A 14,376-nucleotide genomic window follows, 5' to 3' on the forward strand; every position below is an offset into this window, starting at 1 on the left:
GCACACATAACATTGGACCTTATACCACAATATTTAAAGCAATTGCTAATATGTTAAAGCTTAAGTCTGCCAGCTTATTATTTGTTTCCTGTTTATTCATTCTGTTTCTCATCTTATGTTTCCCTTTTCTTGTGTTCTTGAACATTTTTTAGAATTCTATTTTGATTTATCTCTAATGTTTTTTATAGATTATTTTTAGAATAGTTTTTAATTTACAAAAAAACCCCATGAAAACATAGTACAGAGAATTCCCATTTACCCCCCTCATCCAGTTTTCTCCATTATTAACGTCTTATAATAATATAGTAGATCGACCACAATTAATGAACCAATATTAATACATTATTGTTAACAGAAGTCCATACTTGACTCAGATTTCCTTAGTTTTACCTAATGTCTTTTTCTGTCCCAAGATTCCTTCCAGGACCCCACATTACATTTAGTCACCATGTCTCCTTAGGTGCCTCCTGGTTATGACAGTTTCTCAGACTTTCCTTGATTTGTGTGACCTTGACGGTTTTGAGGAGTCCTGGTCAGATATATTGTAGGATGCTTCTTTATTGAAATTTGTCTCAAGCTTTTCTCATGATTACACTGGGGTTATGGGTTTTTGGAAAGAAGACCACAGAGGTAAAGTGTCATTTTCATCACATCATATCAAGGGTACATACTATCAACATGGTTTACCACTGTTGATGTTGACCTTGATCACCTGGCTGAGGTGGTGGTTGTCAGGTCTCTCCACTGTAAAGTTACTCTTTCCCCCTTACATTCTGTGGTCTTTGGAAGGCAATCGCTCTGTACAGCCCACACTTAAGGAATGGGGATTTATTCCCCTCATCACTGAGGGTAGATTCCAGCTTTTGCCATGGGGAGTTCTTTCATTAATGCCTATGTTCCTTGGCATACACTTATCATTTTTTTTTAAGCATTTCCTTATATCTTGGCACTAGCTCCAGGCTTATCTTGTATATTTCCTTCCCCCATCCTAGAAGCAGCCATTTGTCCAAGGAGCACTGGTTTTTTAAATTAGATAGCGGTTTTAGAAACCAAAATCTGGATGCTAGGTGTGCTCATTATTACTGGGGTGTCATTGTTTCTAGACCCTGTCAGTTTACACAGCAAGGAAATATATGCATGTATTCTAACCATATATATATACTAATGTCTATATACATATCTATAAAACATTTTGAATATAGCTCTTTGTATAGTTTTCTATTGGTGCTCTAGGTATTACAACATACATATACGTCACAGTCAACTGTGTCAACATTTTGTCTCTTTGAATAAAGCATAGAAATCTTTCTTTTAGGTCCTTTTGTCCTCTGTCCTTTCAAAATATAAATGTGTCAAATATTTCCACTACACACATTGACCTCCACATCAGGCAAAGTTCTATTTTTTGCTTCGACATGATTTTTTAAACTGCTGATGAGAAGTTTTACCCATTGCACTGTTTTTCTTCCTTCCTGAAGTCTCAGCCTCCTTCTGTTACATTTTCTTTCTGTTTAGAGAAATTCCTTTAGTTGTTCTTTAAGTATAAGCCCACTGGTGACACGTTTTCTTAGTTTTCCTTCATCTGAGAATGTCTTGATTTCTCTTTCATTCCTGAAAGATATTTTTGCTGGATATAGAATTTGGGATTGACAATTTTGGTGTGTTTCTTTTTTTTTTAATACACTAATAATGCGCCACTTCTTTCTAGCCTCGATGATGTTAGAGGAGAAATCACTATCATTCAAATGGCTGTTCCCCTCTAGGTAATGCATCATTTCTCTCTAGCATCTTTCAAGATTGTTTGTTTGTCTTTAGTTTTCAGAAGTTTGATTGTGAGGCATCTTGGCATGGATTTCCTTGGGCTTATCCCATTTGGGGTTTGCTCAACTTCTTGACTCCAAAGTTTGTGCCTTTTGCCAAATTTGGGAAATTTTCAGCCATTATTTCTTTGGTTTTTTTTGTTGGGTTTTTTTTTTTTTTTTTTTTTTTTTTTTTTGCCCCACATACTTTTTCTTTCCTTCTGAGGCTCTGATGATATAAATATTAGATCTTTTGTTGTTGGCACACAGGTACCTTTTTCTCCCTTCACTTTTTTTAGTCTATTTTCCTACTGTTGTTCAGTTGAGCAATTTTTATTGATCTGTCTTCATGTTCACTGATTCTTTTTTCTGTTTTCTCTAATTTACTATTGAGTCTGTCCAGCGAATGTTTTATTTTGGTTATTGTATTTTTCCATTCTATAGTTTTCCTTTGCTTCTTTTTATATCTTCTATTTCTCTGCAAAGATTTGCTTTTTTTTATTTCTTTCAAGAGCATTTATAATTGCTTGTTGAAGCATTTTTATGATGGCTACTTTAAAATCTTTTCAGATAAATCCAACATCTAAATCAGCTGAGTGCTGGCATTTGTTCATTGACTTCTTTTGATCAGGTTGTGATTGTCCTAGCTCTTAGTATAACAAGTGATGCTTGTTGGCATCCTGGACATTTGAGAATTATGTTTTGAGACTCTGGTTCTGTTTAGTCTCCCTTTTTTTTAAGTAGACATCCTATTTAGGTGTAGCACACAGATCTGGATGTAAGTGGATATTCAGCTTTATGCTAGGCCCTGCTGCTACCACCCTGGCAGCAATGGAACACTGACTCATAGCACCTCAGGTTGGGTAGAAGCTCAACTCCCCTCTCAACCCCACTGACGCTTTCTGGCAAGAGTGGAACAGTGACTCACTGAGTAGGCTGTGAGCTCAGCACCCTGCTGGGCCCCACTGAGGCGATGGGAATAAAGGACCAGATTGTACCATTTTGCACAGCCTTCTTCTGCCTCATTGGTGCTCCTCACTGACACCAGGCTGCGGGGAGCAGAGTCCTGACCAGCCCCACTCACACGGCTTCATTCAGTCTCATTGCTGCCAGGTAGGGATGGAGCCTGGGGTCCTACTGGACTCCACTTACACTACCTCATGGGAAAATGAGAGTAACACTTGCTTCTGTTGAATGGGAGTGTGGAAGATCTGTTCCCCACTTGGTTTCCTGGTGGGAAAATCAGAAGGCTGCCTGCTTCTACCAGAGGGAGGATTAGGGTGGAAGACCAACCTTCCAGCGGGGGAATCAGAGTGTCATCAGTTGCTTCCACCTATGGGACATGGGGACATACAAAAGATTAGTATTCCTCTCATCCTGGCGTGGGGACAGTTTTTCTGTTGGTGTTTCACTGGTGCAGGGCAGGTGCTATGAAAAAGTTTTCTGTTCTGCTAGGCTGCTCCCTTCCTAGTCTCTTGGCTAGAGGGAGCATGCTTTCCTTGGAGCTCTTTTTGTTTGTATCTGATGGCGGTTCTGAGTTATAAACTTCTCTAGTACTTTGTCCCATTTAGAAGGAAAAATTAAATAAATAAAAACAAGGAACTGCCCGCCAAGTCGTTCCTCAAGTCTTGATGTCCCCAGGCAATCAAGCTTCTTCTTCACCCTTTCAGAGTTGTCCCACATATGCCGTGTTATGTCCTGGGTTTTTTCAGTTGTAAGAGTAAGGACCTGGGAGGAATGGAACTAGAAACCCAAATATAAATTTTTTAAAAAAAGTTTAAAGTCAGCAAACGTTGAAGTTGAAGAGGGAAAGACATTGCCAACAGACTATTCTAATTTTCTTATATCTAAAATGCCATGTGTATTATTTTCAGCATCACTGCTGAAATTCTAAAATTCTGATTTCTCAGAACCAGTTTGAAATAATTCTATCCAGCAGCGCACTGGTGACCCACTAACCTCTTTTCTTCTTCTATGACAAGACTTCTCTTGTTTGTGTCTAATCTCACATTCAGCTTCAGATTTTCTTTTTTATTTCTTCCTAATATTTTCCTCTCCCAATGCAATCTCACGAAAGGCAGTCTATCTATACTCTTAGTGCACATTCCCTGGGCAGGGTCTTTGCTTGAATTTTTAGGTGATCTCTGTGACCTGTTTTTGCTATTAGAAGCGTGGAATAAAATCATTTTTCTTCCATTCCTTTTTGATAGAAAGCACAGATCTGCCTTTTGTTTGAGGTGAGGTGCACTACCATCCTGACTGTAATTAGGAACTTGCATCAAGGCCCGGAGTCCTTCTGTCATTTTTGTTTGTAATTACTTAATATTCAAAAACATCAATGGGGGCCAGCCTGGTGGTGCAGCGGTTAAGTTGACACACTCCACTTTGGTGTCCTGGGATTTGCCAGTTCGGGTCCTGGGTGCGGACCTATGCACTGCTTATCAAGCCATGCTGTGGTAGGCATCCCACATATAAAGTAGAGGAAAATGGGCACGGATGTTAGCTCTGAGCCAGTCTTCCTCAACAGAAAAAAAAAGAGGAGGATTGGCAGCAGATGTTAGCTCAGGGTCAATCTTCCTCAGCAAAAAAAGACCATCAGGAATGTACCCTGTTTATCCATATGTGGAGGTAGCTGCATGCTATTCTGCTTTATGCTGTTTTTTTCAGCTTGATTCAACCTGCAACACTTATTCCTTGGAGGGTATGGGATTCTGCAATAAATATATGCTTTTGCTCAGTTCCTGGGCTTTTTTTATGCTGAAAGGCTGGTTCTATCTCCCACAATGTATATTTTCCCAGAATTCCTTCTGAGAAGCATGTCATAATTGCAGCTGTTCTTTGGTTCAATCTTTTGAAAAAAATTTCCAGTAATGGGTGGAAAATATCTAATGCTGTATTTCCTTCATTTTTTAAGTGTGCTTCTTTCTTATTCCACAAAGTGGAATACTTTGACTATGTGGGCTATGCCACTCAAAGCGTCCGCGTGGCCAGTTTAGAAGATCAACTTAAAATTGTCATGCTCCCGTGAACAACATCAGCCATCGCCCTCTGTTCTCTTTCCAACGGAGTTGAATCGAGGTACTACCATCCTCATAATCATTCGCTTGGATTCTGGGTTTGCTTTGGGGGCTAGACGGCTTATCCGCATCGGAGAGAGTGCAGAGCTCCAGGAGAGAGTAATGGATGAAAAGCACTGGCTTCACTGATGCCGCGGGGCCTCCAAGGTTGGCCCTTGGCTTCTCCTTTTACAAAGACTTCTGAGTTTGCAGCTTGTTTTCCGTGCACCGACTCTGTTCCCCACAGCTCTCCCAGAGGTATTTGATCTCTATAGTAATTACAACTCTGTGCTTGTGGCTGCTGTTGTTCAAGACGGTATCTAATCCATGGTCCCTGATAGTCTTTCCAACTAAAAATTTTCCTGTTTGCACCCACCGCGTCTGGAGCCTGAAACGAACGCCCAGCATGTCTGGAAGGGCTGCAGTGTTTTCAGCAGAACATGCTGACTCTCGACTTGGTACAAGAGGAATTTGTCCCAGGGCCTCTGCCAATTTTGCTTCCTTTTTATTTGAAATGAGATAACTGATATCTTATCTGAGACGTTCTCGACTTTTAACTGTCCCAGAGCTTTACTGTCCCTTCATGGCTTTTCAGACATCACGACCGAAGGCAAATGAAGGAAACATGCTTTCTCCAAAGTGCTGATTTTTAGATTTTTTTCAACTTGTCATCCATTTTCACAGATTTTGAAGATGGCATCTATTCTGTTTTGGGGGTTGTTTACTTAGATTCCACCCTGGAAATGCCCTTTGCTCTGGATGCTCGTGGCTTTGGGATTCATGGTTGCCATCAGCACCCACATACTGAGTCCAAAGAGGGTCCCTTGTACTGGGCAACTGAGAAAACATGGCACTCCATGCTATCCAGGTGCTCGTCTACCTCTTCATCCCGGCCTCCTTCCCTCAGTGCTCTGGCACACTGGCCTCCTTTCTGTCCCTGAAACACACTGACTCTACTACCCCAGGGCCTTTGCACTTGCCATTGCTCTGCTAGAATGCTCTTGCCTGGATCTCCACAAGGCAGCTGCCCCTCACCATTCAGGCCTTAATCCTCCACGCACCCATCACCAACAGTCACAGCCCACTAGTCTATTCTGATTCTTTTGTGGTGGTGATGGTGGTTGTCTTGGTACCTCTTTTCAAAATTAAATTACCCTGTGTATTTATTGGTTAGGTGCTCAGCTTCTTGCTGCCTTGTAGAATGTGAATTCTGTCTGGGCGGGAACCTTGACCATCCCCTTCTCAGCCGTGTGCGCGTAACAATGCCCAGCATATAATGAGCGCTGTGTAAATATTTGCTCAAATGAATTGTGTCAAATCCAGTTGAAATGACTTGAAAGGAAATTAATGAAACTATTAAAAGGTGGGTATATTTTTGGCTTGACCTGAAGGATCATTCAAGTGAAACAAATGTGTTAAAATTGTTTGACGTGAATTGCTCTGGACTTGCCACTAGAAAGAGACCTTCTATTAAAGCTGGATTCAGTCACTTCTCAGCCTTTTGGCCTAAATCAAGAGTAAAGCTGAATTCAACAAAGGCAGGAGAGTTACCCTCCCACCGAGTCTCCTGGCCTTCCTTCAGTGCTTTGTGCATTCGGCTGACAAGCATCGAAGGATGTCCTGCAGCCAGTTTCCTGCCAGGGGCTGGGGAACGAGATGAGGACACCTCATTCCTGTCTCAGGCACTCGCTGTCTGAACCTGTGTTATGTGCAAAGACAAGAACACACACCCAGGGGCCCTGGGGGCACAGAGTGGAACAGCTCCCAGAGATCAAGCTGCGCAGAGGTGCTGGGAAGGGAACAGCTACAGGTGGGCATCCAGGGGCCAACCCTGAGGGGAAGGCACATGCAGTGGCAGAGCTCATGTGCAAAGGTGCAGGCAAGGAGAAAACAGGCCCGGGAGCAGAGGCTGGAGCAGGACACCGGGAGACCCACATCCAGACGGGGTGGGTGGCTTGTGTAACCTACACTGTGCTTGCTGGCCCCAAGCTGGGGCCAGCCCTTTCCATAGTGCTATTGTCATTGTTAATGATAGTAAGAAGCATGGCCAACAATTAGTTGAACACTTATTTTTGCCAGTCACTGTGGTGACACATTACCTCCCTGATCTCATTTAATCTATCCCAACACTGTGACAATGTGGGAACTATTATTCACTCCGCTTGATCCGTGTGGAATGGAGCTTTCACAGGCTGGTGACTTTCCCAAGGTTGCACAGCTAGTAAGCGGCAGGGCTGGGCCAGAACTCAGGTCTCTCTCCCCTGGACCACGCAGCAAGTGCACAGATGCAGAGTCTCCCTCATCAGCTCCTTTCGCTGTGCCCAGGCTTGGCCTGACTTGCCCTTGACATATCCGTATAGGGAGCTTGGACTGGTTTCAGAGGAAGACAGCACACGGACAAAGGATGAGCGCAAGGACAGCACACGATCAAAGAGAAACTAAACGGAGCTCTATACGCCTGTAATAGGGCATCTGGGAAATCAAAATCCCAAGGTGAGTTTAGCAAAAACTCTAATTACAATAGAAAACGTTTTGTTTGGGGCCTTGTTTGGTTTTTGCTTTTGTTGATCTCATTTTGTTTTTTAAATCATTTATTTGTAGCAATGCTGTAAAACTTTTACTATTTGCCTGATATCTATCCATCTCAAAGAAGCACCAGAAATAGTTCGTATACTCATGAGTAGCGTCTGGCATCCCCAAGATAAGCCTAGTTAAGGCTTGTGACGCGCCCAAGAATGATGCTTCTCTACCAGAATCTCCGGACAGAAGGAGAGGCAGAGGGACACGGAGCAGAGAAGAACCAGGAAATTCTGTAACAGGCAACAAGAGGGTGGGGAGTGAGGAAGGAGTGAAAGTGCTCCTCCCACATGTGCGAGCCAGCTCTGTTGGTTCTTGGGAGACCCTGAGCCGTCTCCCTGGAGAAGTTGAGGGTGTGAACACATCCAAAGTCCCAGTCTGAAACGGAAGAGAAATTCAGGAATACAGAGAAGGGCCATAAAAGAACAGCCGGGGGATGAAACCGATGACAGGAGGCCAGAGAGAAAGAAAAGCGAGTTCTGGAGAAGGTGGACAAAGGTTTTCAAGGACGCGACAGTGAATGACGGCTTTTTCCATTTCTACCAAATACTTTAAAAAACGTGAATTTCATGGAGCCGGAGGTGGTGGTCCAGAGGGAAGGAGGCACACTTGACCACAGCAGCGACGGAGGCCGTGCTGGACCCTGGAGCCTCTCCTGCATGGAAGACCCTCCAGGACAAGCAGATCCGACACCTGCCTCGCTTTGGGGTGGTTTTGCTGAAGCCCCAGAGATAAATGAGGGGACATATACAGGTGGGTCTCCCCACCCTGACACCCTTGCACAGAAAGAAATAAATGGGCAGGCCATTTTGAGATCCAAAGGGCAGTGCGGTGGGAAAAAACTTGAATGATGAAATTCCACCCCTGAGAGGCACAGCAAGGTCTGTGTGCGGCGCGTGCTCGAGAAAGCAAAAGAATCCTGCAGATGGAGAGACACGTCCGTGTAGGAAAAAGACGTCCCTAAAGGTTTTGTAGGTCATGGTCAAGGACCTAGTGTTCATACTGGGTGGAAATATTCATTATTAAAAACAACAAATAAACAAAAGAAAACATTTTATGATGAGAGTGTGTCACAAATCAGGGTCACCATCAATCTGATTCTGTGCACCTGAGGTCCGATTTACAAAATAAAATGATTGGGAGGGTACACTCTTTAAAAGATAAAAGTTAAATCTCTGGGTGGAATGATTATGAGAGATTTTTACTTACTTTTCAAAGTTTCCTTGGAGGAGAATGTAATAGATTCATAATCAGAGAAAGGGAGGAAGCAGGTATTTTAAAAGACAGGTAAACACCGCAGCGCCTCATTTACGCCCTTTGCTTCTCATTCTCAATTTTATCAGTCTGCCAATTATATCAGTTCCTAGACGGCAGGTTTCCTTCTGGGCGATGGGACGTTTCTTAAGCCGGGCCAGGTTTTCCTGAGAGTGTGTGACAGCCCAGCAGCAAAGACAGGCCTCCCAGAAAATGCCTGGTGATGGCTCGGGCCTCAGATCCCGGCTGCGGATGCCAATGTCTAACTCAGCGTGTCTTCCCCAGCCGAGGTGACTTCTCAAGCATGGGCTCACTGCCACGCTGGCTGGAGAGAAACGCTGTCCGCCGGAGCCATTCAGCCCAGACGCTGGCCCCCCGCCCGTGTCGCCCGTGAGCCCGGGGCTGCCAGCGCTGGGTCAGGAAGCTGGAGGTCAGCTGGCGGAAGTCTGGAGCACACATGCTCACTCCGAGGTCCTCCTGTTCACGCAGTGTTTACAACTCTCTCTCACAGGACACGATGCTTCCCTAAATAAAATGAGTTATGGCAGCAAAAGTGAGCACAAACCCCTTCCGCTTCCTTCCCGCGGACACGGAAAACGCAAGCCTGTCTCCACCAGAGGCGGGCAGCACAGCCTGAGAGCAGGGACAGCGGGGAGGCGGCATCAGGCTCGCCCCCGACAGGATTCATTTTCAGTGCGTTTCCTACAGTGGAAAGGGACATGGCCTCCTGTCAAGCGAGGGCTTCTGTGTCTGCAGATTGTAAAATGAAAATGGGTTTGGAAATTCCAAGGCCGGTGGGGAAAGCGTTGGGGTCGTTACAGACCTGTATTTTCACCTGGCTCCAGCATTTCCTTGTCTGGCCTTGGACTCGTTCTGTAACCTCTCTGAGCCTCAATTTCCATCACTATGCAATGACGGTGATGGCACTAACACCAGACAGGGTTAGGTGAGGATGACACACATAGCACATTAGCTGGTACCTAGTACGCCTCAACATCTCATGGTCATTATTATTATCATATGCTTTTCTAACGGTGAATGTTGGGAGAATGAGGCTCACTAGCCAGGGGACAGGGAACACAAGGGCAGGGCACTGGCACAGATGATCACTGCCCTTCGTGACCACCCCACATAGAGTGATTGGGAGGAAAACCAGCCAGGGACCTCCATCTCGGGTCATGCCTGTCTTAGTGACATGGGCACTGGAACGGGAGCAAGGAAAACTCTGTCATCTCAAATGCTCTCCATTTCACTGAGGACAGAGCACATGCCAGATGTGCCTCTGGAGACTGGAGTGGCAATGGGGTCCTTTTGGACAAATCACATCATAGCTGAGGTTCAGTGTATCATTTCTGAAGTCAGGACCAAAAAGGAGACACTGGAAATGAAAGTTCATGGTAAACAGTCAAGCAGCTCTCGGATGCCCTGCGGCGGAACTTTCCACAGGATTGCATTCGAAGGTTACACCATGTAAATCACACGTGCAGCTTCTCAAGTGACCCCGGAAATGCGTGGACGCTGACTAAACATTAAAGGTATTGTCAGAGATGGTGGGGATGCAGATGAAAATCCACCTGTGAGGGCCACACCTTTGCAGTTGGTGATTCGACTAGTATTTCTTAAACACAAACCACGTGCCAGCCTCCTACTTGGAGCTATGGGCCCTCGGGGTCCGATGGGGAGAGAAGGACAAAGGCAGCACATGCCCAAACGGGAAGTCAAATGTAATTGAAGAAACTCCCCATGTAGGAAATACTACTGGTCAGAGAAAAGGGGTGGGCTTAGCCATCACTGAACTATTTTATGATCTCTACGTGCACATCCTTTTAGCTAAAGTGTTCCAGGCCCATCTTTAATATATCATGCATCTTCGTGACACCATTGAATGAAAAGAGTTGTAAAATGACCTGACTCAAAGGAAAAGGGCAAAATCCGATGTAACGAATTCCAAGAAGATACAGGAATTGGACAGATTGCTTAGAGGATCAGAAACTGATTTACAGATGTGGGACTTGATTAGGACAAGGAAAAAATTAATCTTATAATTCTGTTGCTTCTAATTATTATTCAAAATTCAGAAACTATAAAAGATGAAAAAATTCAACTACATTTAAAAACTACAATAACAACAACTTTCTTATGGAAAAAAATAGCATAGGCAAACACAAACAATGAATAGCAAACTAGAATACAACATTGCAATTCACAACACAGACAAGAAATAGTCACCTTAATATATAAAGAGCTCTGGGAAATCAATAAGAGAAAGAACAAAACCCAACAGACAAACGTGCAAAGAATGTGAATAGACATGTCACAGAAAAGGAAATGCAAATGGTCCTTAAACACATAAAACCACCATAATAAAACTTAAAACTCTGGAGATAGCATTTTCTACCTTCTGGTTCGACAAAACCCCAGTAACATACTGGACTTGGCTGTTACCAGCTCACAAGAATCAATTCTTAAATTTTTAGGAATTTATCAAGGCAGTTATTAAATGCAGCCATTACTAAAATTTTAATTATATAAATTTACAATTAATACATTATATTAAAAATTAAAAAAAAATAAAACCCAGAAGTTCCTAATTATGTTACTACCTTTCACTGTTACCTATGCTATCAGGTCTCTTGTGTCTGACGGGTGGAAATACCATACAACAATGGTGTGCTGTTGCACATGGCAGCTTGAAATCAGCCTGAGTGGGAGTATTTATATCACAGAAATCAGCAGACAATACAAATGAGGGAGTTTTTTGTTTTTTTGTGTTTAGGGTTTTTTGGAGAGGTGGTTGTTAACATTACCAGCACACCACTGCAGACATCCCAAATGTTAACAACGTACTCTACTGGAAAGCCCGGGGAAGTCAACACCTCATCCACTGCTGATCAGAGTGCCCAGTAATTGACAGAACCCCATGGAGGGTACCTGGCAACGTGGACCAAAATCAGAAAGAGATTAACCCTTTTCCCAGCAATTTCCCTTCTGAGAAGCTATCCTACAGCTCTGCCTGCATTTGTGTGAAACAAGGTCTACAGTGGGGTTAGGCAGCAGGGCCTGTGACAGCAAAAGACACGAGTTAGCCAGGATCCTTCACAGGCAACAGGTGAAACCAGACATAGCCCACCTTTGCATTGGACTGCTGCACAGTCATGAAAAAGAAGGGGGAACATTTTAATATAACAATATGAAAAGATCTCCAAGACATAGTAAGTTAAAAAAAACAAAGTAGGGGCTAACCTGGTGGTTTAGTGGTTAAGTTCATGCACTCCACTTTAGCGGCCTGGGGTTCACAGATTCGGATCTCGGGTGCAGACTTATGCACTGCTTATCAAGCTATGCTGTGGCAGGCATCCCACACATAAAATAGAAGCAGATGGGCATAGATATTAGCTCAGGGCCAATCTTCCTCAGGAAAAAAAAAAGAAACAAGCTACACAACATGATGTTTCTTTTTGTGTAAAAGAGGGAAAACACGACTATATTTCGGCTGTTAGCATTTGCATAAAATAACTCTGAAGGATAGACTGGTGCTAATAAAAACTAGCTACCCAAGTCAAGAGGTGGTTATGGAGCAGACGGAGGGATGGGAGAGAAACTTGTTTCTGTATACATTTTTGCACAATTTTGATTTTTAAACTAAATGAATATATCACCTCTTTAAAAAAGTGTAAATTAATAAACAATATTTTTGTGATGTGATTTACCATGATGGCATCTGACATGCAATTGCAGCTGTGTCCACTGTATATAAAATTTGAAATACTTTATCAATGAAGAAAAGGAGAAAATTATGTTTTGATGTTGTGGTCCTTGGTACAGACGTTTTTACTAGAAAATGTAGATGAAAGCAAACATCATAAGTGGTAAAATGGTTCAGGCCTGTGTGCAAGATGTTATCGCTGTGATGTTTTGCAATCCACAGGAATTACAGGATTTATTTCTTGACAGGGCCTGAAGGGCTGGTCCAGGCCTGCACCCAGATGAATTATGATATTTTCCTGCCCTGGAAGCTGACAAGAACCAGTGTGGCTTTCTGGGGAGGCAGAGAGGCAAGAGGTAAGGTCACGGAGCTGTAGAAGTGAGGCGGGTGGTGCCGAAATCATGGCAGCGTTACAGGCTGTGCCTGGAGTGGATTTGGCTGTCATCAGCAGCAGCCTGTGGGCCAACTGACATTGCCACGTCCCTGAGCCACAGGCCGCTCCCCACTCTGGGCCACGCCTCCCACCCACTCCCCACGCTGCTCATAGGCCAGGCCCAGAAGGAGTGGATGGACCGCTGCAAACCTGCCACCATGACTGGAAATATCTCTCAATGATGGAGGCGCCATAGAAAATGGACAGCAGTGGGATTTGCCTGGCCATGAAGAGAGAACAGTGTACCTCTCCTGTGGCCCCCACTGCCCCACTATGGGATTCACCTCCCTCCCTCATCTGCCATGATCAGATCCAACTCTCCAACTCCATAACCTCCCACCTTTCCCATCACTGCTTTAGCTGTTTCTGTGCCTTGAACACAGCAGGCTTCTTCCTGCCTCAGGGCCTTTGCACTTGCTTTTCCCTCTTCTCCAGACACTTCTCATGACTCAGGAGCTACGAGTTTGGGGTCCAGAGTCAGACTATCTAGGTTTAAGTCCTGGTCCCCACTTAACTATGCAGCCCTCTATAAGTTACTTAACCTCTCTGTGCCTTGATTTCCCCACCTATAAAATTAGAACAATAACAGTGTTGCCTCATAGTGCCCATGTCCCCAAGCACCTCAAAGGGCAGGTAATCAGACTGGAAATGTTTAATCTGAACAGACCAATGGTATAAAAACAGACATAAATGAGATGTCTTTCACCAAGAACACAGATGCAAATGTTTCCCAAGGATCAATGAGGAAAGTCGGATCCGTAGCGGCTTTGGGGCTCTTTGAATGATATTTCTCTACAAATTTACACAACAGGGGAAGGTCAAAGGAAGATGGAGCTGAGAAGAATTGGCAAGGAGGAGGGAGGGCTTGGAAGAGTTATAGGAAAGAAAGAGAAATCAGTGTGGCTCAGGAGGCTGCACAGACAGGCCCTGAGATGTTCCTCGGGAAGCAGGAGAATGTGCAGAAGCAGAGATGACCTGGAGCCCTCGAGCTTCCCGGGGGACCTTCGGGCTCTGCGGTGCTGAGGGGTCCCGAGGCTGGGGGCAGCGGTTCGCGGGGGTCAGAGCCACCGCAGATGCGCCCGGGGCGCAGGGCAACGGGAGCCCGCATCAGAGGGGCTGCAGAAACACACAGACAGGAGGCCAGCAACCACTCAGGGCACACGGCTGCCCTCTTTTAGCTTTTTAAATATAGCCTTTTTGAGATATACACAGATATCATAAAAGTCACCCTTTTTATGTGTACAATTCAGTGGGTTTTCTTATATTCACAGAGCTGTGTGACCATCACTACTACCTAATTTCAGAACATTTTCATCACCCCAAAAAGAGACCCGTGCCCATCAGCAGCCGCCTCCCGTTCCTCTCCCCTGCTAGCCCCTGACAACCACTCACCTACTTCCTGTCTCTATGGATTTGCGTGTTCTAGATGTTTCACACTGAAAGGGAATCACACACTATGTGGCCTTTTGGGTCTGGCTTCTTTTTTCAGGGTTCAACCTCGTTGTTGCATTTATCAGGATTTCATACTTTTGTATGACTGAATAATATTTC

This window comes from Equus przewalskii, chromosome 14 (genome assembly GCF_037783145.1).
Source record: "Equus przewalskii isolate Varuska chromosome 14, EquPr2, whole genome shotgun sequence".
NCBI lineage: Eukaryota > Metazoa > Chordata > Mammalia > Perissodactyla > Equidae > Equus > Equus przewalskii.